Source organism: Onychomys torridus, chromosome 1, assembly GCF_903995425.1.
Source record: "Onychomys torridus chromosome 1, mOncTor1.1, whole genome shotgun sequence".
Taxonomy (NCBI): Eukaryota; Metazoa; Chordata; class Mammalia; order Rodentia; family Cricetidae; genus Onychomys; species Onychomys torridus.
In genome coordinates this window covers 136,506,988-136,534,399 of record NC_050443.1, presented here as the reverse complement: position 1 = coordinate 136,534,399, position 27,412 = coordinate 136,506,988, and positions in this window count along the sequence as shown.

Genomic DNA, 27,412 nt, shown 5'->3' with positions numbered 1-27,412 from the left:
TACATGTTATGGCCATTGTACCCATTCACTCAATGCAGCTTTGGTTACTCTAACAAGACTTGCAAAGGATCAAACCAGCAAGATCAGTCAAAGTCCAACAGAAGAAGCTAATTGAACTCAGTGTGTTACACCCCTTACCCAAAAAATGGAGAAGGCATGAAGATGGTAGGAAGATGTTTTGGGTCATGAAAAGGGAAAGTTGAGGGTGGATATGATCAAGATACATTGTATACATGTATGAAATTTTCAAAAAATAAATTGAAAATATTTATAAAATAATGTAAAGATCAGTGTTCTCTCAATTAAGAGCAATCTTCATGTCTGATGGCCTTCAAATCATGACCAACATTTTTCCAGTGCTCAGACTCAAACTGAAACACCAGCCGGTCCTTCCCAGATGTTAGCCCACTGGCCCTCAGACTAATCAACCCTGTCAGCTCTCCAGTTTGAATATTCCTTGCAGATTTTGAGGTTTACCAGGGTCTGTAATCATATAAGCTGATATTTCATCTTAAATATTTTCTGCTTATATATTTCCTGTTGGTTTCTCTGAAGAACCCTGACTCCTATTTATAACCATTTTTTTTAATGAAACAAAAACTTTTCACAAAAATAAAGTGAAGGTAGTGATCATATCTATTCTGGACAAAGATAAAGCTACATTTAGGAGGTCCTTGGAACAATAAAGTTCACAATAATGCTCTCTGATGTTTCATGTAGGTAGGAAGCATTATTAACCTTAAAGATATACCTTCATCTGGAAGTCTTCTTGTTTGCATAATATACTTCACAACCTTTTTTTTTTAAATTAAATACAGTTGAGTTTTGGAAGTCATTGGTTTAAGTTTACATGATGTCTAAAGAAGAGCCATGAAAGGGTGTTACTGCACAATTCCTGTCTGCTTTCTGCCTCTGGAACCTTTGTCACTGTGTTCACATTTAGAGCTCACAAAATAATTAGAATTGTGGCTTTTGATCTTTCTCCACATTCAACTTAAAGGGGAAAGAAATGTTTAGTAGTTCATTGAAAATTGTGTAGATTCAGCAGACACCCAAGTGGACAGAGCACACTCATGAGTCCCAAAGTTTACTCTGAGGTCGTTCCATGCCCAGAAAGCAGCAAAGTTGGAAATACGTCTTTCACCCAATTGGTATATACTGAAACACATGTCTAGGGAAGTATATTCAGTTTGTTTGATGTTATTTTGATCTAGTCATGACTCACAGGAGCAGAATTTAAAATCACAAAATCACTCCATGCCAGTATGATATGTGAAGCTAGATATTCCCAAATTCTACTCAAAGATGAGTGCTCCACAGTCTTTGATTACTCTTGTCTGTTTCCCTTGCTGCTCCTTCTCATTTCTGTACTTATTCTACATCTTTAACAGAAGCACAAAGCAAAGAGTGAACTGAAAAGAGGTGAACTCTTCAAGCCTGGCCCAGTGATGTACTTCCCCCAGCAAAGCCACTTCTAAATGTCCCAAAACAGGACCAGGGACCAAGTTTTCACATGGCTGAGCCTTTAAGGGACATTTCTCAATCAAACCACCGCAAATATCTACCTTCACAAAGAATTGTTCTTATAACTTTTGAATTCAGTCCCAAGGAGTGACCGAAGTGATGAAGTCTTTGCTCCTTTCTACACACTATTCTTCAGGAAACCTGTGAGAGTCACTTCAATGATAAATTCCACCTTCTTACCATGGCTCATGTACCATGAAAGTTTATTACAATATTATCACATTTGCTTATGCTAATTCTACTGTAGCATACTTGAGGAAAAGTTTAACATTCCTTCTAGTCATGCTAAGTATGACAAGGACTGTGGAGCACTCATCTTTGAGGAGAAGTAAAGACAGGTAAGTGTCTCTTTTCTGGAATGCTTGCAGAATGCCACTTAGATGCTTTTGAATACCTTTGTTTGGGAGGCTAGGGTCTGTATAGGAGTGGGTAGAGGTGGTTACTAGAAAAGGAAGAAGAAGGAGGAGGGGGAAGGAGATGGTGACCCAACTATTCCAGAGAGATAATTATCTCTTGGGTCCTGTGCTGCTGGGGTACAGAAGAGCTTAAGTGGCCTTCACTTATATTCGAGATCATAGGAGATGTTGAGGTTCAAGATGCACAAGTACTCTGGAAGGCTTTGTCCTGAGCCTCTAATCATTGTATTAGAGAGAAAGTTTCTGCCTATGTGATAGTCCTTGTGGAAGGTAGGATGCTGCTGCCCACATGTGGAGTACACTCCAGAGTAAAGGAGCTTGACAGAAACTGGGAGGTGAGACAAAGTATCAGTGTGCTCTGCAGTAGTAAATATTTCACAATCCATAGGCAAGGAGTAGGCAAAGATCACAAAACCACCACTGAGAACAAACAGCCCTCGATGCATGGCAGATAAGTCATTTTTCATACACACAGTAACATTATTTTTCTAATATTACCAGCGTTCTAGTAATAATCTCTACCCTCAGCTTCACTGTATTCACTGATCACTTTCTGTTTTCCCTTGTCTACTCTGGTTTTACAGTTTTTACACAGCACTGCAGTTTCTTTGACTCAAATGCAACAGCATCCTTAGATGGACAGAATAGGAATAGGGTCAGGGGTTGGTGGTGAACCTGCCTGCTCTGTTTCAGATGTTTGGCTGACTAGGGATTTTTGCCCGTTTAATCTGGCCGCTGCTAAGTACACACAAAAGCATAAAATTTGTTCATAGTATTGATTTGGAAAGCAACAGAAGTGCTAGTAGAGTTGAAAGAGTCTTACCAAAATATGTTTGTACTCAAAGCTGAGAAACACTGCGAACCCAAAGATTGTCACTTGTCTTTGTCTGTAAATCTGACGCACTAGAAAGGGTATCAAATTGTTCAGCTGCGGTTACACATCCATAACACCATCCTCTCTGAGGGGAGATGCTTCAAACTCTTTTATATAATACTCATTGTAAGTTAATTGTCTCTGACAACTAACTAGGGAAATATTTTAATCTGGGAAGACAGATTCTCTGTCTTTGAAGAAGCAACTGCGAGTTCTCCGGTCTGTTTTTAGGAATGATTTCATTAAGGTTCAGTAGTGATTTGCAAGCTGATGTTGTTTAGATGTTTTTGAAACACTGGTGGTTGTTCCCTTTATCTACTAAATAAGTCCCGTGAGTAATCATTACAGAGGGAGCAATCTTGGAGGACAATGAAAGTGAACTTATTTTGTGTTTTGATTATCTGTATTATTATTAGTTTTCCCATGAAAGGCCTTGAAAATATAAATTTTTCTCAGGGATAGAATGAGAGTAAATATTATCCATCTGTACAGATATACAAATATTAAAGTAACAAATGCTTCAAAGAAACCAAAGACAACTTTGCCCCTGGGAAGTTTGTCTTCTTGTCAAAGGCCTATAGATTAGGTTTGCTACATTAAAATCAAATAATGGATATTTCAGTTGAGGGGATATTGAAAGTAGAATTGTATTTCTACATTCTATGCATAAAACACCAGCAAACAAGTTGGTGATTGCTGAACAGTTGTTTCTTTTGATGGAGACTTTGCAAGTGTGTTTTGTTGCTTTGCAATTCTCTGAGGACAAGCAATAAACACGATGAATGTCTACACTGAGTTAACTCCTGTTACAGCGATCTGTCAGCCAACTCAAGCTCTTTCACTCATGATCTTTGAAGCATCTCATGACTTCTATAAAAATCTGAGCAACTTCCATTTGAAATACGGAATTGGAAGAAGCACACCTTCCTCGAGATAAAGACATAGAAGGGAATCATTGAAATGACTCGAAGTGTCATTGTCAGATTTTCCTGGACAGTCTGTAAACAGCTGTTCTCAGCCTATCCTCAACACCAGTTCCACCCAAGCTCAAGTCTTCAGGATGGACAAAATGGAAAAACAAAGATTTATATATATATATCACTAAATCTACTTGTAAAATAGCCTTGACTGATTAAAAACATGAATGTAAATACTATTCAAGGACAGGACATTCAGTGATAAAATGTCTAAGAACTAGAAGGGACCTGAAGTATCAATTTTGCCCTAAAGAAACCGACCAAAGGTCTCTTGAATTGCTTACTGTCAAAGCAAGTGGGCTGGAGTTCAAATCCCTACAACCTATATAAATGTCATCTGGGTATGGCAGTCTATCTGGAATTCCAGTCTTGGAAAGTGGAGATAGATCTCCAAACCAAGCCAGATGGTGTAGTGAGATTAGTCATATCAGTAAGCTCCAGTTTGACTGAAAGATGGTGTCTAAAAAAGTAATAATAATTAAAATATGGAGAGGATCAAGGAAGATTATTTTTATCAACCTTGGACCTCCACATGTGCATACATGTAGGTGAACACATACACACACACTAACACCTGTATACACATGTATGCATACCACATACTATATATACATGAAAAGAAGAAAAGAAACTGGCTGTAAGAAATAACATAGTTGGTAGAGAAACGTCTGTGTGTGTGTGTGTATGTGTGTGTGTGTGTTTGTGTGTGTGTGTGCTTGTGTGCACGAGGCACATGTGCACATACACATGCATGTATCATGAGTCAGACTTCAGTATGGGCTACATAGCATAGTGAGATCTTTTCTAAAAAGAAATTAAATAAATAAATAAACTTATTCTCATCAAAGGAGTTCTATCTTTAAGACCTAATTACCTCTCACCACACTGCATATTTGGGTTTCAACATGATTTGTGAGGAGAACCCAAATATTTAGTCAACCCAAATATAGTATAGAATGTTGTTGTATGGTATACAATATTATGATATGTTACAGAATGTTGTCATGTGGTATATAGTACATGATATGGTGGTACAAAGTACCTGTCTCAAAAAACCAAAAAAAAAAAAAAAGTATTATGATGTGGTATAAAGTTTGGTATAGAGTATAGTGATATTGTGTACAGTTTTGTGATATGGTATAGAATATTGTGATGCAGTAGGAGTGTTATGATATGGTATAATGTGTTGTAGTATAGTATAGAGTGTTGTGATCCAGCATAAAGTGTTGTGATGTGATGTAGAGTATTGTGATATGGTGTAGAGTGTTGTGATATAGTATAAAGTGTTATGCTATTGTATAGAGTGTTGTGATGTGGTATAGAGTGCTGTGATGTTGTGTAGAGTGTTGTGATGTGGTATAGAGTGCTGTGATGTTGTGTAGAGTGTTGTGATACAGTGTAGCATGTTGTGATGTAATGTAAAGTGTTGGGATATGGTGTAGAGTGTTGGGATGTGCTGTAGAGTGTTGTGATATAGTACATTGTGTTATGATATTGTATAATTTTGTGATGAAGTATAGAGTGCTGTGGTGTGGTACAGAGTGTTGGGATACAATGTTGACTGCCTTGATATTGTGCAGAGTGTTAGGATATTGTGATACAGTTTAGAGTGTTAGGATATGGTATAGAGTGTTGTGATACCATATATAGTGTTAGGATATGGTGAAGAGTATTATGATACAGTGTAGAGTATTGGGACACAGTGTAGAATGTTGTGACATGGTATACTGCAGCTAAGTCAGTTTTCATTTATCTGTATTTAGAGAAGAGAAAAACATTTAACTTCTTACTGTGTGCCAAGCATTTTACAAAGTGCTTGACACTCATACCTTACATAATATGAATGAGATGTGTATTGTGTCCTTTTTAGAGTTTTTCTTCTTTCTTTTCTCTTTTCTTCCATAAATAAGCCAAGGTTCAGGAAGGCTTTGTAATCTGGTCAAAATTACCCTAGACAAAACTACCAAACCAATAATCAAAGAACTGGACTCTGAATGTTGGATTGTCTTGTTCTGTCTTGTTTCACATAGGTGATTGAGTCACCAGGAATTTTAACTGAATAAGTTAAAGAATTAAAATATCTACAAAATGCCTTCAATAAATGCTTGTCACAAAATACAGATTTAATAACACTAAAAAGAGTTGGAGTGAAAGGTACAAACTGTATAGCTCAGTTTGATTCCCAATTCTGGCATCTTGGCACACTAGACTAAATCAGAAACTCTCATGAAATAATTGCTTAGAGGACTGGGTCAATCTATTCTTCATGTAATATCCTAGAGGCACTGAACACAAGATCATGCACATACAGTAATACACACAAGAGGAACCATTACAGAGACGAGAAACACCTATTCAAAATATGCCTTGTGGGAGACTATTAATCAAAACCCTAAAATACATTTTAATATCTACTGAGTCATTCATCAGGTATTGCATTCTGGGACTGGTACTTTCATAATGCTCAGTACTCCTATCAATGTGGACAAGAGAAGGAAAGCTGGACAGAAGGAGTGGGCAGAAGGCAGGAATTCCTCTGGCAGGTATAATCTCGATAATTCATGTAATTTCTATCATGCAAGACAGGACAGTTTATGACCTAGATTTGAGCTCAAGAATTCTAGGAAATAAATAAGAGGCCACAAGTGAGATTCTAGAAACACATAACTGGATCCAGAAGTGAATATTTACATCCCTAACCTCCTTTCTAGGAGTCCACATGAATGAGCTACTTATTCACTTACTTATGCTTTAATCTGCATGAGACACAGCAAGATCTTAAGTTTCAAAGGAAATGGGGGAAAATCATCTCTTCCAGATGTCTCTAGAAAAACAGCATTAAATGGCAGGATGTTTGTCAGCAAGCATGTGAGTGCTGCCCGACTGGGTCTCATCCTCAATAATGTTGTAAGGTAGTGAGTAAGGGTTCAGATTCTGGAGGTAAATTGTTACAGTTGCAGTCCTATATCAACAATTTATTGTTTGTGTCTCCCAAAAATGCGACTCCACCTCTACACCGAAATTCTCCTGCTCTAAAGAAAAAAGTAGAGCAAAGAAATAAATATCATAACTACTTCTTGGAACTGTGTTAAGTGTTGGGTGAGTTAATGTGTGTTTCATACTTGATTAAAGTCTGATTGGTAGTATGATGGAACAGCTAGGCCCACTGTCCCTGTTGTGCCTAGAATCGATATGACCCCAAAGTGTTCATTAATACAGCAAACTGAGTTAATAGGAAAGAAAATGCTAGCTCGCTTTCTTTTCTCATTGCTGATTCTCTGGATTCTTTCTGAAAAATTGTTCTCAGGAAAGACCCTTGAGGTTTTGTGTCCCTACTGGAGGGACAGCATGACAGCAGTGTTAGCTTCCCTAGTATTTTAAGCCCTCTGCAGTGGGTGGCATGTGCCCTATTCATCAGCAGCAAACATGGTAGGTGATATATTTTGGACAGGCAGCCCAGATCACTGATGAAGACTACATGGATTAGAGACATGGATAGTATGCAGGTGGCATGAAACACAGGCAAGGAACAAGCCTTTGTGCAGTAATCCCACCAAGAGTCTGCAATTGTCAGTTCGGCATAATCCCCCTCATTCGTTCATACAACGAGGAGAGAGAGGAGTACTAGTGGGGGCGCAGGCAGACGCTGACTATTGGAGAGAAGGAAGAAGTCATCTCAGACTGGGGAAAGCTTCCCTGTTTAGAGGCCCTTGGCCTCTTTGCCTTACCTCTGCCATTGTTCTGCCTGGGACAACGGAGGTAAGAAAATCCGCAGATTTATTTGAGTAGGAAACAGGTGGTCATTTGCTTCCAATCTGTAGGTGTGCTCTTGGTTACTAACCCTGAAGGCCCACCCACATCGGCATGGCCTAGAATCACCTAAGAGTCTCAGTGAGGGATTGTCTACACTGGGTTGGTTGTAGGCATGTCTATGGGGACTGTTTCACCTAAGGTAATTGATGTGGGAAGACCCAGAACACGTGAGTCATGGACTCACCTGAGAAATAGAGCTGAGCGCGATCAAGCAAGAGAGCCTGGTACATTCATTTTGCCCTTGTTTTGATTATGGATATGATGTGACCAGCTGTTTGCAGTTCCTGCCTTGACTTCTCCACAGTGGTGGACTGTAACCTGGAATTTAAACTGAAATTGGTAAGGATCAGTTCCCACCAAAGTACACACATGCCGTGATTATGTTTTCCTCCTTTATTTTCCTAATCCTATATTTAAAATACCTTCTTAATCCTAATTTAACCTAACAGCCAGTATCCCATTTCTCTAATGTTCCTGAATATCAAAACTTCCTGATAAAGTTGAGTGGATGACACAATGGCTCAGTGGGTAAAGGCACCTCTATCAAGCATGATGATCTAAGTTAGATCCTTGGGCCCATATCATGAAAGGAGAAAACAGTCCTGCAAGTTGTCCTCTAGTCTCCATGTGCACAGGAGCACACACTAACACACACACACACGAAAGAGAGAGAAAAAATAGATGATAGATGATGGATAGATAGATGATAAATAGATAAATACGTAGATGGTAGATGATAGGTAGGTAGGGAGAGAGAGAGAGAGAAACAGATAAATGGTAGATGATAGATAAATAGATAGATAGATTATAGATAGATGATAGATAGATAGATGATTATAGATAGATAGATAGATAGATAGATTATAGATAGATAGACAGCTATAAACAGATAGATGGTAGATGATAGATAGACAGAAGATCGATGGATTATAGATAGATGATAGATGATAGATAGATAGATAGATAGATAGATAGATGACAGATAGACAGACAGGTAGATAGGTAGATAGACAGACGTAACATTTTTGAAAAAGAAAGACCATTCTGTCTAATCTTACTGTGTTTAACTCTCACTTCTATCTTTTGTCCATTCTTTCACTCAGCTCCGTCTGCCCCTCTCCCCTTAACGTCCCTGAAGTTCTCCACACCCCGGCCCTGAAGTTCCAAACCTCATTTTTCAACACTTACATAATCCTCAGAAAGAGCTTTCTTCCAGCCTCGCCTTTTCTGCCCCTCACACCTGTGCTAGCCCCTGCCTCCTTTCCTGTTCCTTAGCCTTTGGCGAACTCCAGAGCTCGGTTCTGGGATCACTTCTGCATTTTTCTTTTCCTCCATTTAGTGATCTCACTCTGCTTCATAGTTTCAGATCACTGTTGTATGCTGATGATTCCAAAATGCTTTCCTTCAGCTTCAGCTTCTTCCTGGCTCACATACACATACCTGCTCTCTCACTATCTCCAGTCAATGTCTTCTTGAACGTATCCAAAATAAGAGTGCCAGATGTTACTCATACATTTACTCTTTTGTATTTCACATCCCGGAAAACTCCTCCTTGTCACTGCACCCAACACCTTGGAGTACCATTGACTGCCCCCCACTCTCTTTCTCTGACCCCAATCCACCAGAGAGTTTGGGTGGCTTTATTTCAGATCTAGTCACTTCCCTGTGCTGGTCCAGTCTACCACCATCTCCAGCTTAGGTCACTTAGCTTCCTCGCTGGTGTCCTTGCTTTCACATACTCCTTTCCAATGTGAGTGAGTTATCAGCAAAACAGCCAAAGTCACCCTGCGATCTCTAGAAGGTCTGTTCAAAACCTGGTGGAAGGTGATCTTTCAGAATCCACCTCACAATCTGGTCAGTGCACACAGCAAGTGCCACCTACACCCCCATATCTCTCCAGCCTGACCCCTCATGCTCCTGCCCCATCCCCTTAACCACTCTTCCCTCCTCACCACTTCACCAGGCACACTTCTACTGCCTAGTCCATCCCTTTGCCTCAAGTTCTATCCCAATTATCTGCATGTTTCACATTAACCTAAATCCATTAGTCAAGCATGTGCTTGCTAGTGTCCACATAGAACCCAGACACCTCCATCCAAAGTTAAACTCATTCTGGCATTCCTGGTGTCCTATAGATTTTCCCCTACAGATCCAGGAGGTTTATCCTGTTCTCATAAACCCATCAGCTCTAATTTAAAGTGATTCTTAAAAAACAATTGTCTGGGTTGCTTTAGCAAAAGTGAGGGGTATAAATCTTAGTTTCATCCATGAACACAGGGTAGCAAAGTCAATATCAAATCCTCAGTAACTACTAGCTGAGTTGATTAAGAGGTGGGTGAACAAAGGGAAGTCAGGATGCTGCAGTTCACAGGGCCAGAGTCAAAGCTGCTTCTCTCAGCTTGACTGACCTGTGCTGTGGGAATGCAGTTATTATGTTAGGAGCCTCTGCTCTTCCCAAGACCAATCAGATCCTGGCTGACCCAAAGGGGAAGCACTTATTCACGTTTTCTGTCACAGGTGTTTCAGTTCCCTCACCCAGCCTCATCCCTGGCCAAGTGTGACACTCTGTTCCTTAGCTGGCACATCTGCACAGAGAATGCGGCAACAGAGCAATGATGAGACACATCTGAGTGAATTCTAAGGTCTGTCCCCCATGATCTAAACACACTCCCCCCTCCATATTTTAGCTTTCAGAACAGAGTTAGAGGTGGGGCGATTCATTTTCTTCTGTAGCACATGAGCACCTTTGGGAAAACCATTGCGGCCCCCATATTTCTAAAAGGTTATTTGAATACATAGCGAAAATGTTTTTAAAATTGTACAATAGTTTTATAAAACATTACAGTGTAATTATTTACTTGTGGTTATTAGACTTAATATTCAATTTGGTTCTGTTCTGTTCAGTTCAATTATTAACACTTTGCCTCTCAAATATGCAAAGGTCTTCTAGTTGTCTAGGAAACTCTTTCTGGGCTTCCTGAGTTAATATTCAAAGATTGCTGAGTGCCAGCAGGCTGTAGGCATGTCCTTCACACATGCAGAAGCTCATCACTGCTGGATGCTGGCTGGCATCACCTCCTCAATTCAGATTATAATGATGCTGTTTGCTTAGGTTTGAACACAGAGTTCACAAAAAAAAGCACCCCCCAAAAAATCCATTATGTGACTTACTACCTCAGCTGTGTAAATATATTACTCTCTTCTTGGTATAAAGGCTTCCATGGAGAAAAGGCAACCTTTAGGTATTAATTTATTCATCTGCTTGTTAGTTTCTTCTTTCATAGCAATTGTGGGAATATGGAACTTCAATAAAGAAAGCTCTTTTATCAAATTAAAAGTCCTTCCAATTGCTCTGATATATATGATTTTACCATGGGCTTTCATCTGAGTTGCAACTGAAATTGACATTGAAAGGGCTACAGCATTATAATCAGTCATAATAACAATGGCAATAACTCAAAAGCAAGACTTGGTGTAGGAGTAAGGAGAGTAGTTTCTCTTCAGGGTCCTCTCTTCAACTGTACCCAGTCACTGTCCTTTATAGAAAACAACTCAGTTCAGTCCATCATTTAACAGAATGGGTGTCTCTGATGCACACAGTCCTTGTACAGCCCTGTCCATCATTCATGTGTATCCTAGGTAGTGAGAGAAGAAAAGATGCCTTTGTTGACATCATCTTCCACTTCATAGAGTATGTCTAGTGTTTGTAGTTGATGAACCAGAGCTGCTCAGAAAGACTGTGGGCTGTTGTTGAGAGGGTGCCATGAAGAAGCATCCAGCAGGAGCTGATGCTTATAGATGCTTTTTTATATTCAGAAGTAGAAAGGGGAGGAGAGCACGGTGGGGTTATATTTTACATTTGTATTATTTATTTATACATTAAATGCAGAATCCCTGAGAAGAGTGCTGCTTCCATTTCACACAGCAGGCTTGAATAGTCAACTGTTGCCAACACATCTCTCTCTGCAGACTTGGCAGCTCTGTCACTCCAACTGTCAAGAAAATGAGTTCACCTTCTACATGATCCCAGGTATGTGAGTTTTTTAAATGGATGTTCACCATAGCCCTGTGCCCACAGCACAGATCTCAGTACACCTGCTGCATACTGATCTGCTCAGCCTCTTACAAGTTTATGGCTTTGAGCACATGGCTTTATGACTATCTCACTAAATCTCAGTGTTGCCAAATGTATCATAGGGGCAATGAAGCACTGTTTTTGTTTGGTTTGTGTTTGGACCTAGTGTATGTACATGTAGCTCACTACTTGGCAGAGTAGATATGGCTGTCCTTTAGTGGGAGATTGGTTCCAGCACCCACTCAGACACCAAATGTGCAGATACCCAAGTCTTTTCTCTAAAATGGCATGGTATTTGCACTTAGCCCACTCACATCCTCCAGTATACTTTAAACTATTCCTACATTACTTATAATATTAAATACAATGAAAATGCTAGCATGTCGTTTTATATTATGTAGTTTAAAGAATAATATCAAGAAAAGTCTGTTAAGTCCACATGCAATTAGTTTTATTTTTCTTTCTAATATTTCCATCCCACCATTGGTTGAACCTGTAGATGTAAAACCTTTGATGTAGAGGGTCAATTATTCTCATCAAAGACTACCTGTTATCATTATTTCCTAGTAGCCCCATAGAATATCTGTTTCCCAGTTAGTTTTCATAAATAAAATTTCAAAAATTGTAGTGAGTTCTAAAGATTTCTTGGCTTCTGGCCAATTTGGAGTTGACAGACGTAGTCAACTGGGGGGAAGGATTTAGGTGTAAGTAGTTGATTTGTGATGTGATATCAGGAAGCAGGATGAGAAAGGGAAGCAAGGTGAGGAGGAGAGGCATACCAACATTAGCTTCATAATTGCTACAGTCATGTGCAGTCATGTCATACCTACCCATGGAAGCCAATTATGAAAATTTCAGGAACCATGTGAGCCATTGTCCAACACAGCCATTGTTTACACATGAAGTTGCACTAATGATGGGGATGTTTGCTGGGCAAGGAACTGCTAGGCAATTTCGTTGCTGTGTGAACATCACAAAGGTGCTTACTCAAGTTTAGATGATACTACCTACTGCACACCAAAGCTTCCACACAGTTGCTTTCAGACAGGTGGAACACTCACTGGTAGATTCACCCAAATTGTAGATTTGTCCTGGTGATGGTTTCTATCCATGGTCAACTCTTCTAAAGGTTCCAAGAACTCCTTAGGTGCCTCATCCATTTTTCTCTCATTATATAAAAGACACTCACTCTTGAACTGTGTCAGGCACTCAGAGCTTGTAGTGAATTGCATCTAGAATGGCTTTTCTCTGCTGATATTCTCTGGTTGTGGAGGGCACAGTGCAGAGGTAGATGAGCATGGCATATGGTCCCCCAGTCCAAGTAGCTAGAGGTTTCTACCCAGAAGGTCCTTCTTGAATATTTATTAGTTCCCTTTCCTTCAGTGAAGCATCCTTTAAGAGTCTCTGTCATGATGTTCTTGTTCCTCAAGGGTATAGCCATGGTGGCAGGAGATACCCCTGGCTAGCAACAACTATTGTTGACTTTCCACCTTGGTGGTCTTTAATCACTTTTAATTTTATTTCCAGTTCAGCTGCTTGACACTAACTCCTAGTGGCATATTAGCTGCAGATTTTATACACTCTGGCCCATAATTAACAAGAAGATGGAGATTAAATCCAGCGTGAGAAAATAGTACAGTTAAGAAACATGGTAGATGTGAGACAGAAGGCTGTTTTTTACATACTTAAAGATGAACACTAAAATGATAAAAAGTATAATTCTGTGAACATGTATGCTGTGGAATATTAAGATGTGTTATATTTGTTTATGTTGTGAAATATTTGTTTAATGATGCAAGAATGTGTTGCATTTTTTATGTTGCATTTATTTAACTCTGTGAAGCTGTGTTACTGTGCCTGTCTGAAACACCTGATTGGCCTAATAAAGAACTGAATGACCAATAACTAGGCAGGAGAGAGAGATAGGTGGGGCTAGCAGGGAGAGAGAATAAATAGTAGAAAAAAAAGAGAGAAGGGGGAGAGAAAAGGAGGAGACAGGATGCCAGGAGCCAGCCACCCAGCCACACTACCAGCCACGGAGTAAGAAGGAAATAAAGGCATATAGAATAGAAAAAGGCAAAAGCCTAAGGGCAAAAGGTATATGGGATAATTTAAGTTAGAAAAGCTGGCTAGAAACAAGCCAAGCTAAGGACAGGCATTCATAGGTAAGAATAAGTCTCTGTGTATTTATTTGGGAGCTGGGTGGCAGGCCCCTAAAGAGTAAAAATTAGCCAACTACACATGTAAGTTATTATATAATCCTTTATTATTGGCATATTATTATATACTATATGTAGTTGTGTTATAGCATATAACACATGCAATTATAAGGCCAGTAGTGTCACCACACACACTAGGAATATTGCATTGTGATGTCATAATGACTGTGACAGCCCTAGGGGAGGGGAGCTCTCCAGATCTATTATTATCTAATGGGACCACCACTATAGGAGGACAACACTGACTGAATCAGCATTATGTGGAACATGACTACAAATTGATTTTCAATTAAATTAGCCTTTAAAACGCAAAGATAACAAGCTGGAGATGTAGTCCAACAACACAATGCTTAGCTGGTATATATGAAGCCTTGGATTCAAGTCCCAGAACATTCCCCAAAAGTATAAAAAAAATACTCATCATTCCATCAGTGATTTGAGCAGCATCCATTATAGCACACACTTGGAAATGTCTTCTAAATTCCACATCCAGCAATATCACACTAATGGCTTCATGTCAGCAATGGTAGAGGTCAGCCAATATTATTAACTGGAGGCTTTTGTTTAGCACAACTTATGGCTGCTGTGACAAGTAAGTTTCAAGCCCACTGAGAATCTTGATGAGCTGTGGGGAATGTGACAGATCCATTGACTTTGACTGAGGGAGAGGAAGCTTGAATATGTTGTCTCTCATCATGTAAGGTTTTCTGCAACACTAAGAACTTAGCTTCCCTATCCATAGCTGGAAATCCTCCACAGTTAGAGACTGGAGGGTGGGCTCTAGAATGGCCCACATTGTGTGCTAGAGACATGTGAGGGTAACTGTGAATTTTTATTTTCAAAGAAGTTTTATTTTGAACCGCTTTGAGATTTACAGGGAACCTCTACACAACCCTCATACATATGTTTTTCAGTATTAACATTTTACATACACATAGCAAAATTGCCAGAATCTAGAAATCAGGGCCAAAAATGGCTCAGCAGGTGAAAGCTTGTCACCCAGTGGAATGAGAAAATGGACCCTGAGAGTTGTCCTCTGGCCTCTACACGAATGAATGTACACACATACACACACATTAAAATGGTACAAGATATTAATTAAATCACATATCGACTTTACCAGTCTTCTCTTTAAAGTTTATTTCCCATTCCAGCATTCTATTGAGTACCTCTATCTGCAATAACTGTTTGTTATTTCTCCAACTTTTAGGAGTCCTTTGTTCTTTCCATGTCTTCATCATCTCAATATGTCTCTATATATTAATTGTGCTAATTGTATCACAGAAGTAGTATATATACAGTGAAAGCCAGATAACTCTACTTTTATGTGTCAACCTGACTGGACGGAAGAATACCTACTTATTTAGTCAAAGACTATTCTGAATAAGAGTAATTCAGGTAGAAGCCAACTTTTGAACTGTTAGATAGAATAAGGTAAATACCTACAAATCAAGCTTCCTTCAAGCTCAGACATTGGTTTCCAGCTTTGGACTCCAACAAAAACATGGCCTTTGACACACAACCCCCAGAGTACTTCTGGCTTTCAGGCCATTAAATTTGAATAGAAACAATACCATTGGTTGTCCTGGGTATCTAGTTTGCTCAGCCTGTTAATCTTTGGATTTATCAGCCTCTGTGGGTGGATGAACCTACCTCCCTCCCTCCCTCCCTCCCTCCCTCCCTCCCTCCCTCCCTTCCTTCCTTCCCACATGTTCTTTAACTAGCTATGTTTCTCTGGATAACACTAACTAATACAAGTCCTAGTCAAATGACCAAGGCTAATTAGTATCACTGGAGGATAGGATGTGTTGATGTCACAAAACTCTTGCCATCACATCCTAGGAGAAACATTTCGTCTTTACAGTATTCTCCCCAAAAGTGCATACCCTCATTTCAAAGATGAGAAAATATCAGCCAAAATCAAATGGACTTTCATTTCATGTTTAAATTTTGTCTGTGAACCATAAAAGCCAAGATTCTTCATCTCCCCCACCCCTTCATCCTTCAGGACTTCCTATCCTGGCCATGGTATCAAGTTTTCTCTTTGGGTAAAACAGAGTAGATGATGGGACAGACTGATTAAACTGGGCTCTACTCTGTTTCTCTCATCACTGCTAATTTTGGTCTCCATGAGCCTTAGGCCAAAGAAGCTCTGGGCTGTACCCTCTAGAGATACTAGTGACTACCCATTCTAGTTCAAAACCCTGTTGGGATATTTCCCAAAATCATACCTGGAGTGCCACAGTTAATGCAATTGGAAGAGAAACAGATTTACATCCAGTGGGTCCTGTTGAGAATTGCTGCTTATCAAACTCCTTCTTTCTGAACTATGAGTTTAGTCTGAAGGAAGATTGGCTTGTTGCTCCCCAACACCTGCTCTCAGGCAAGATTCTTCCATCAAACACCTCCTGATATCTGAATAGCTTTGACTTTTCAAAGATTGACATCCTGGTGTACTACCCCTCCTCTTCACTTCTCTTCATCAAAAAAAAAAAAAAAAAATGAAATCTTTGTGCACACTGATTCAGGCAGGGGGAAAACCACTTAAAACAGAGGCAAGCACCAGGCTCTCACTAAGTAAAGAATCCTGGAAGATGCCAGGAGTTTTCAAACAGTGCTTCAGATGAAAGAAACAAACCTGGGGCTGATGTCTCAGTGGTTAAGAGCATATGTTCTTCCAGAGGGCCAGAGTTTGATTCCCGGTATCCTCAGTATGTGTCTCATAATCATCTTCAACTCCTCAGGTTACCATGGGCATTTGTACTCTAAGGCAGGCACACACACACACACACACACACACACACACACACACACACACACACCACTTATACACAAAGTTAAAGGAAAAGAAACAAACCTACTGAATTCTTGTGAAGAGGGTTACAGTTCTTTTATCATTGCAGATTTTGGCAAAATGAGTATTTGGATTATATCTGGCTATCATGAACGTAGCATCCAGGAGGCTAAAGCAGGAGGATTGTCATGAGTTTGAGGTCAGCCTAAGCTACATAGCAAGTACAAGACCAGACCACTCATAAAACTACCTGCCACAACTTTTCCTCAGGTGTGCCCCGAAGGCGCACAGAAGCATACCATTCTCCCAAACCACAATTTCTTGTGCCCCCAACTCAGAAAATTGGAAATGTGTCAGTCATGACTCAGTTACTCAAACTAGAAACTGAAGGTCTCCTGAAACCTCTTTCTTTCTTACGCCCAACATACAACTGCTCACCAAATGCTGTGGTTTCCATGGAATGTTTCTACTTCTTCCCATCTTCCTACCCATATCCTATCATGACTCACCTGTACCATGCAAACAGTTCTAAGGGAAGTCTCTGCCTCTGTACATTGCACTTAAGCTCATTCTTTATAGGTTAGTCATGTTGTATGCCTCAAATACAAATACAGCCATATCTCTGCTTTCCACAATCATCAGCTATCCCAAATTCTAACAACCAGGCAAAGCTTATCCCTTCAGCCTCATTCTTTCAGCCTTCCCCTTATTACCTACCATTCGACTCCACTGAGTTGTTCTCAGCTCTTTGAATGATTCAGACTCTGTTTCACATACACAACTTCACACAAATGCCTCTGCGGCATGGAGCCCTCTGTTCTCAGTCAACACTGGACTCCTGACAGAGTCACGCTCATCTTCCCTTCTACTCGTGAGTGGGAGTGGGATTTCCACAGAAAACAATCTGGCAACATATTGCCAGCACATATTTTCTAAACAGCAAAATTTGAAGAACTCAGTCTCAGGTCAGACTTCTCTCTGTTGCTTTCCATGAAAAGGGCTTTAGCAAATCCTACTGTTATCTTTTCAAAGGAGGGAATGGGGGTGGGGTGGGGTATAAGGATAGATCTGTGGTTGGTATGTAAAATGAATAAAAAAAAATTTTAAAAGAAGGGCTTTAGTGTGAAATCACTTGTCTCTTCAGATCCCAGAATAATAGACAGAACAGTAGATAAAAAATGAATGGAGATGCCAGGCGGTGGTGGTGCACACCTTTAATCCCAGCACTCGGGAGGCAGAGGAAAGAGGATCTCTGTGAGTTCGAGGCCAGCCTGGTCTACAGAGCAAGTTCCAGGACAAGCACCAAAACTACACAGAGAAACCCTGTCTCAAAAAGGAAAAAAAAAACAAAAAAAAAACCAACGGAGAATAAGAAGAAGGAGGAGGAGGAGGAGAAGGAGAAAGAAGGACAAGGAGAAGGACAAGGAGAAAGAAGAAGAAGAAGAAGAAGAAGAAGAAGAAGAAGAAGAAGAAGAAGAAGAAGAAGAAGAAGAAGAATGGAGACAAGAAGTCCAGCATCCATTAGCTTCCCTGACTCTGAAGCAAACAACTTCTCATCAGTGCCAGACTTCAAGGTTTCACACAGTTGACTCAATTTCTATCTACACCATAGAAATGTTGCCCAAAATTAATGTGAAGAATTCACATATAACCACTTTGAAACTTAGCCCTCCTCAGAGATGAGACTTGGTTAGGACCAGACAAAACACAGTGGCTTCTTTCTACCCATGCAGTGTAAGTGATAGTGTTGTGTTCGCTCCTTCTTCAGTTGCCAAGAGGAGCTAGTTCTAAGTGCTTTGGAGAACAATGTGAAATCAAATGCGTAAACAACTCAAACTCCAGCAGCTGCTATTTCAAGCCACAGCTTCCTCCGTTTTCTGAAAATAACACAATGACGAATCACTAGAATCCTCCAGAAGACTGGCGCCTCCCGAGGCAGAGGAGTCAACATCAGAGGCAGGTCTTTGTGTGAAGCCTGCTTCACAAGCTTTCCCCAATGCTAGCCATGGCTATTTCCATTATTCAAAGAGGTAATAATTCTGCTTTCAGGTCATTTTTAAAAGAAAACATTTATTTTTTATTATTTTAGCTATATACATATGTGTGTCTGTGTGTAGGTAAGTGTATGCAAGTGTAGGTGCCTTATAACAGGCTCCAAGACTTTTGCACAATTGATGCAATGTGAGAGGCACCATTCTGAACATAGAACCCAGCACAAAAGCCCAAACCTGCCAAAATGGGACCAGAAACCTAATCCATCAAAGACCTATACATAGTTCCTGGATTAGGAAAAGTCCCTCAATGTACTAATCTTGGCTTCTGTAGTTTTACTTCTCACTAAGTGTTCTTGCTAACAGAAGTGTGGTAACGAGGATGGGGCTTCTCTGCATAAAAGATAAAGGTGAGGCTCAGGGCTGCATGATTTGGGTAAGTTCCTCACACAGTCAGCAGCCAGAAATTCAGACGTAATATAAATTCAGCTTTAAGAGTGTCTGATATTCTTTGGTGGAATTACCTTGTGACAGTCTGAGAAGGTCAGAGGCATCAGAATACATTGGAGCTGGACTCACGGGCAGTTGTGAAGCACCAGATGTGGGTGTTGGAAACCAAACCTGAGTACTCTGGAAAAACAGAACATGTTCTTAACTGCTGACTCATATCTCCACCCTGTAAGAACATCTTTAAAATCATCAAACTACAAGAAATTGTATGATTATTACTCCCAGCTTTTCATGAAATACACCAATTCAGAGTGGGAAACAGAGCCAGGCTTCTAACTGTGCTGCTTACTTCAGGGTTTCTCAAGTGTTTAAACAAGAGAACTTACAATGAAATCCCAGAGCATAATTGTCTCCATACGCACTCATTGTTTTCACTAATAGATTATTCCCATTATATTACATGGATATTATATGTGTGTGAATAATACACACAAAATTCCCTACTTAAAAAAAAATCCTGAATGACTGCTACATCCCAAGAAAATAACATTACAATGAAAGGAACATAATATTTGTACCAGAAAGGGATAGAAAACTGGAATCTGCTATTGCTAATTGAGGGGGTTTATTCGGGAAAATATTTCATGTGCTTGCATAGAAATGTTCTCATCTGTAAAATTGTAATACTGCTGTCCCATCAGAGAGTTAGGAAGGCTAACTGAGGTAGATTGCTAAACACTAAAATATTGTTCATCAAATGTAAGTGAGTTCCTCTGGTAGACAGAACTGGTGGGTTCCCAGGTTCCCCTGGGTTTCTGCCTGTAGCAGTGTGGCAGGTGTTATTTGGCTTTACTGATGCGCTGACAAGATGGATATTTTCTCTCACATTCCAGCCTTTGGTTTGGTATGCCAGACCACTCTTCATCTTTGACTGCACTTCCCTTCTATTTATGGGGAAAAGGAAAGGATTATGAAACAGGTTAAAGGATCAAAAATAATAAGAAAATTGCCTTCAGCAGGACAAAAAGCAAATATTAATTGATACAGTCCAGTAGATGGACAAGCTTGTGGCTGGTGCTGAGCCTAGCTCACCTGCCTCATCTCCAACATTGGACACAATATCTACTGTGTGATGCTATTTCAAGGGTTTTAAATGTTGAGTATAGCTTTTATTCTTCCTATAATATTGTATATGTTTATATCAGGTACTATGAGATGTTTGTCTCCCATGTACATTAGGTTGTTAGCATTTTTTTATGCTAGTGAATTCAAATTCCTATCTTCTCATCTCATTATTTTGAGATACAATGTGTTATTGTTGTTCATTATAGTCACTCCACAGTGCTACAGAATGCCAGGATGTATGAGTAGTATCAAGCAATAATGTTGCACATTGATCAACCTCTCCCTTTCCTCCCTCCTGCTTGGATCTCCAGTCTCTGGTAACCATAACTGTACTCTCAGCTTCTGTGAGATTAAATCCTTCTAGATTCCTCTTATGAATAAGGTCAAACAGGGTTTACATTCTGTACCTGGCTTATTTCACTTAACATAAGTCCTCCTGGTCCATCCATGTTGTCCAAATAGCAGGACTTAATACTCTTTTTTGTTGAACAGTATTCCAATGCTTTCTGTATTTTATTTTCCTACTTTAATGCTACCCTATCCCCATTTCTGGTAGAATTACTCCTTTAATTTTGCTTATTATTCCTTTGTTCTTTCTATTGCACACTGTTTCTTGGGTACAGACTGCCCTGCCTTCCTCTATCCTCTTGCCTCTCCCACCCATCTAAATCACCTCCCAGATTATGGAGTAAATAATGTTCCTGTGTGAAACCTCCCTGCCTGCTCCATATCTACATGGCTATGCCTCCCTCTGCATGTCTTGAATGAAATGGACAAATCACATTTGTCACTTGGGATTTGGGGGAAGATGCAATACTAGAATACATGTCTCTTACTCCAGTTCCCTGCAGTTAAAGAATATAACTTTCATGTTATAAGCAGACTGTGATCACTCTTCCTTGATGTTACTATTATGACTTTTACATGTAACATTTTGCTTGTTTTTCCAGTTAGTATATGCTGCATTCTGTCTGACAGAAGAGGAAATTACACACAACTTTCATGTATGGCAGTATGCCCTTCCTGTTATCATAGAGCAAACCTCTCTCCTTCACTGTGTCCAAGGTCTTGTTCATTGCCTCCTGTAGAAGGACAGTTATATGTTTACAGGCAAAAAATTAGAAAGCAATTTGAACACATCCTGCCTGTGGTTGGGATTTAAAAATTCTCACTCTAAGTAGTATCTTGAGCATGCAGTGTGATTAACGAGGATTTTCTATGTTGCCTTTTCTTTATTAAGTGTTTTATAGTAAATTAACTTTCCCATTTACAAGGTAGTCTCTAGATATCAAGAATTTGTGTGGTGGTTCAGACTTAGAAATGCCAGACTGTCTTCACCCAGGCCTGAGTCTCATGTCCAGAATTGGTGAGGCATCTTGAGAGGCGCACCCCACCCTTTAACACTGCAAGGACCAGGAAGTCTAAGGAATCAAACTCAGAGCTTTGTATGGTGCTGAACAATTTTTAAGAAAATAGCTTGGCTATGTCCATTTTGTTAAAGCATGTTGATCTGTTGAGTTTATTGTTCAAAAACTAATGGCACAGATGGAGAGACAGTTCATGCCCTGGATGACAGACATTTCTCTCCTAAGCTGGGTTGGTAGGGCTGGAATTACAGCTTAGTAGGAGGGTGCCATGTTGTTGTTTTCTCACTTGGTAACAGGACACCCTTACTAAAGGGTCACGCGCAGACTTGCTTTGCTTGGTTTAATAACTGACTATGTTATCTTAGATGTTGTCTTATGTAGCAATTAAACTCAACTGCATTGCTTTAATTAACTAAAGACAATTTCTGTTAATCAGCCTTTAACATTTTTCCATAAATTTATTTGTAGCAGGCTTTCTTTTAAGCCACCAACCAGCTCCCATATCATGACATGGAAACTTATTATTAGTTTTGAATGATCAGCCTTAGCTTAGCTTTTATTTTAACCTGTTTCTCTTTATGTTTTGCCTTGGGGCTTTTTACCTTTCTTTCTTTCTATGTATCTTACTTTCCTGCTGTCTCCATGTCTGGCTGGCTGCTGCCTGGCTTCTGGCCCCAGGCGTCTCCCTCTTTTTCTCCCTCGTTCTCTCCTCTCACTCTTCTCTCTTTTTGTGCCTATATTTCTCCTCCTATTTATTCTCTCTGCTCTCCACCTATCCCTCTACTGCCTGGCTGTCGGCCATTTAACTCTTTATTAGAACAGTAAAGTGCAACACATCTTTACATCATTAAACAAATGCAGCATAAACAAAAGTAACACACCTTTACACAGTTAAAGTAATATTCTGCAGCATAAACAAATATAACACATCTTTGCCCAGTTAAAATAATATTCCACAACATCTATTTCCATTTTTTGGTTTGTATGTTAGGATTACATCAGATAAGGAAGATAGAAATCTAGATACAGTTAGGAAAAAAGAATCTAATGTCAAAGATGCCTCCAAAAGATTGACCTATAGACAAGTCTGCGGAGCATTTTTTTAAATTAATGATTGATGTGGGAGGGACCAACCCAGTGTGGGTAGTGCCACCCTTGGCCAGGTTGTCCTGGGTGATATAAAAATGCAGACAGAGCAAGTCATAGAGAGTAAGACAGTCAAGATTCTTCCATGGCTTTTGCTTTAGTTCTTGCCTCCAGCTTCCTGCCTTTACAATCCTACCTCCAGGTTCCTGCCCAGAGTTCCTTCTTGGGCTTTACTAAGTGGAATATGACTGCAAACATATAAGCCAAATAAACCCTTTCTTCCCCAAGTTTGCTTTTCATAGTGTTTCACCACAGCAATAGAAAACTAAGGTGATGGGGAAAGTACATATCACATGTCTGATAAGTGACTTGCATTAAAAGTATATAATTAACAGTCTAACAATAAAAAGACACTAAAAAATCTGGAAAGACATTTCCCCAAGATGTATAAGTGGTTAATGAGAGCATGAAAAAATTCTGCTCATCGGTGAACATTAGTGAAATAGAAAGCAAAACCCTATGATAGAACTTCATCCCTACTGGGATAGCGAGAATTATAATAATAATAATGATGAGTGCTGACAAGAATATCACTGGAACTCTAACACATTGCTGATGAGAATTTGAAACAGTCTAGCTGTTTTGGAAACGTCTGACAATCAAATCAAATTTATACAGACAAATGACATATAACCCTACAGCTTACTCCCAGGTACCAAGAGAACTGAAAACATGCATTACTATCACACAAAAGTTTATAAGCAAATAATGGTAGCACTTTTTATAGTTACAAAAAAATGATCACAGCACAAATCTCCATTGGCTGATGAACTGATAAGGTATAGCGCATCTATTGCAAAGGAATACTGCTTGTCAATAAAAAGAAATCTAAGCAATATGTTCCAAGTTTTCATATGGTCTGTGAAGTGAAGGAAGCTGACTTCAAACAGTAATTCCATCGGTATGAACCGTCTAGGACAGGTGCATATTTAGAGACAAAGTGGGACTAAGGGTTTGAGTGAATATTGAGTATGACAGAAATAATCTGAATTTATTTGGGCACGTCTACCCTCCTTCTCAGTGTCTCTTTGGAGATTATCAAATAACAGTGCTGCTCATTGTTCAGAAAAGAAGACAGTGAATGTTCAGTTCCACTTCTCTCTGACTTTCCCTGACAACAGAAAACTCACCAAACCATCCTGAGTTGATCATCCACTATTGCTCCCTCCCATGACACACATGCTGTGGGTTTGGAGCTGAAGCTAAGGAGTGGGAATGGGATGGGTAGAACTGAGACTTTGTTCTAAAGGTGCACATTGGAAGGCCTCTATGACTAGCATCAAATGCCAATCATCAAGTAAGCATATTATCTAAGTTTACTTGAAATTCAAAAGTCTTAGGATGTGATAGTGAATAGAAAAAAAAGAGAGAAATAGTATGTCTTTGAAGTCTTTCTATCAGCCTAGTAAGGAATTGCAAATAGATTTCAAACATATGCCAACACAAGCTGATTATAATATCCCTTTATTTACTTTGAAACAGCTCCCTACTGTGATGAACTGTGGCAGTGACAGAAACATGTAAAGATGCATCCAAGGCTAAGAAAGGAGGGGCATGCGAGATAAAGCCTCTTCCAAACAGCAGTGACAAAAGACATCTCTGCAAGTCAGTCTGTAAAGTGGCTGTAATAATCCAGAGACATTACTTAGCAGTCAGGAAAACATTGCTGGGGAATGATGGAAGGGTGTAGCAAGAGAAATTGTCAGAAGACCGGCATCAATCACAGTTAAATGTGTGTCTCTCCCGATGACATGCACCCTGCCGTGAGCCTGCCAAAGAGATCTTAGATGCCATAGTGATGAGCTGATGGAGTCCATGAGGATGACTGATGAGTGGCCATCTGCATCTGGGACTAGGAGGAGAGGGGTTGTCAATGCTGGGGCTTTGGACACGTGATGATTCTCAAAAATCCAACAGTTACTCCTTGCAGCTAAGTGTACACAAGGAGGAGGTGTCCTGTGACCTGGATTAGTCTATGTGAGTTTATCTTCATTAATTGTTAGTGAAACCAAAGGATTGGCATGACTAAAGTGTCCCAAAAACATACAAAAAAGAACCTTCAGAGTTTTTCTGATTGGGGCTTTAATAACTGTTCATTGAGTTTTCTTTTTGCCTTGTGACAGAAATCAGCAATCAAAGCAACTGTGATATGACAGCCATTTCTGTATTATACACTTTATGCATAATTTCAGACTATGTTTCTCCACTAGGGAGGCATCACCAAGCCCACCATATAGCTGTGAAAATTGGGACTAGCAAAATGATGTCACTAGGTTGAAGCCAACAGCTTTCCAGTAATAGACTCTGCTGGACCCTAGGCATGTTTAATTCCTATGACTGGCCTCTGCCACTCTTTGGTGTTACCTTCTCCCAAAAGGCACTGAGAGTGGTCTACATGCTGGCTTAGTAAGAGCTTACATAGCCCCTAGATGAGCAAGGCTTCCTTGGCTTTGAACTCACTGTTTTAGACAACTGTTTCCCCTGGATATGAAAATTTAGAAATAACAGTTCTTTTCTTTACTGGTCTTTTGAGTTTTCCCACAGTTTGACTAAATCTAATCAGTGTCTGTTCAAGTCCTATATTAGCAGGAAGAGCAAGAACTCAATACCTCACACATTTATCAACTGCTTATCATACCTACAGGGTCTAGATCAATATGCTAACTAGGTCATATGCTAGTCATATCATGTGATTTTAATTGTCTTGGTACCTATGTTCTTTTCTCTTTATAAGTGTATATGCGTGATTGTGTGTTAGAGTGGGCATGTTCATGCCACAGCATGAATGTGGAAGTCTGAGGTCAACCTCTTTTGTCAGCCTTCACCTTCCATCTTCTTTGAGACAGGGTCTCTTGTTATTCTATACTGTGTATACCAGTCTATACAGCCTGAAAGCTGAAAGAGAAGTGAGTGCTGGTATTATAGACACACATTAGCACATCTGGATTTACATTGGTTCTGGGGATTGGACTCAGGTTTTCACACTTGAGCAGCAGGATCTTCACCCACAGAGACACTTTCATATCCCCCAACAGCCTAGCCACAACTAAAAGATATATATATATATATATATATATATATATATATATATATATATATATATATATTTGCCTGCTGGCATACACATGCAGTGTGTGCATATAATACTGGCATAAGCCAGAAAAGAGCATCAGATCCTCTGGATCTCAACATCCATATGGTTGTGACACATTATGTAGGTATTGGAAACTAATTGAACCTGAACCTGTGTCCTATGTTGCAGATGTTGTTCTCTTGCCTGCCTATTCCCAAATACCCAGCAACTGTGTCCCAAATAATTGACTCAGAGACTTAATATTACTTGTAAATGCTTGACCAGTAGCTCAGGCTTATTACTAACTAGCTCTTATACTTAAATTAATCCATAATTCTTATCTACTTTTAGCCATGGGCTTTGTACCTTTTCTCAGTGTGATATTCTCATCTTGCTTCCTCTGCATCTGACTGGTGACTCCTGACTCTGCCCTTCCTCTTCCCTGAATTCTCCTAGTCTGGTCGCCCCACATATACTTCCTGCCTGGCTACTGGCCAACCAGTGTTTTATTGATAAATCTTTATAGAGTGCAAGAGCATTATCCCACAGTAGTCCTGTGCAAAAACAGCAAGTGCTCTTAACTGCTGACCCATCTCTCCAGTCTCAATAGTCAGACTTTTCAAAATTAAAAAAAGAAAACTTTTTTAAAATATAGAATTTACTACTTTTGTATCTAATTTTCCCAGTGTATGCAAAGGCTTATAATCAATATAAAAAGACAGTATTACTTTTTTACATCAGACATCTCAGTTTGGACTGGCCATATATCAAGAGGTCAGCATTTAACTGTGGCTGAATATGGTGGCCCATGTTGGTAATTCCAGCAATTAGGGAGATTGCAGCAGAGTAGAGTGAGCTCAAAATGAGCCTGAGCAGCATAGCCAGACTGTCTCAAAAATAAAATAAAGCAGAGAGAAAGGAGGGTAAGAGAGGGCAAAAAGAAAGTGAAGAGGGGGAAGGAGGGAGAGGAAAGGGAGGAGAAGGGAAAGGAAGAGGAGAGGAGAGGAGGGAAGGCGAGGGGAAGGGAGGGAAGGGAAGGGAAGGGAAGGGAAGGGAAGGGAAGGGAAAAGAAGGGAAGGGAGGGAAGGGAAGGGAAGGGAAGGGAAGGGAAGGGAAGGGAGGGAGGGAAGGGAAGGGAAGGGAAGGGAGGGAAGGGAGGGAGGGAGGGAAGGAAAGGGAGGGAAGGGAAGGGGAGGGGAAGGGAAGGGAAGGGGAGGGAGGGAAGGGAAGGGAGGGAAGGGAAGGGAGGGAAGGGAGGGGAAGGGAAGGGAAGGGGAGGGAGGGAAGGGGAAGGGGAGGGAAGGGGAGGGGAGGGGAGGGAAGGGGAAGGGAAGGGAAGGTGAGGGAAGGGGAAGGGAAGGGAAGGGAGGGAAGGGGAGGGGAGGGAAGGGGAAGGGAAAGGAAGGGGAGGGGAGGGAAGGGGAAGGGAAGGGAAGGGGAGGGAAGGGGAAGGGAAGGGAAGGGAAGGGGAGGGAAGGGAAGGGAAGGGGAGGGGAGGGAAGGGGAAGGGAAGGGAAGGGAAGGGAAAGGTGAAAAGTGTTATTTGTGTTCATTGACCACTATATCAG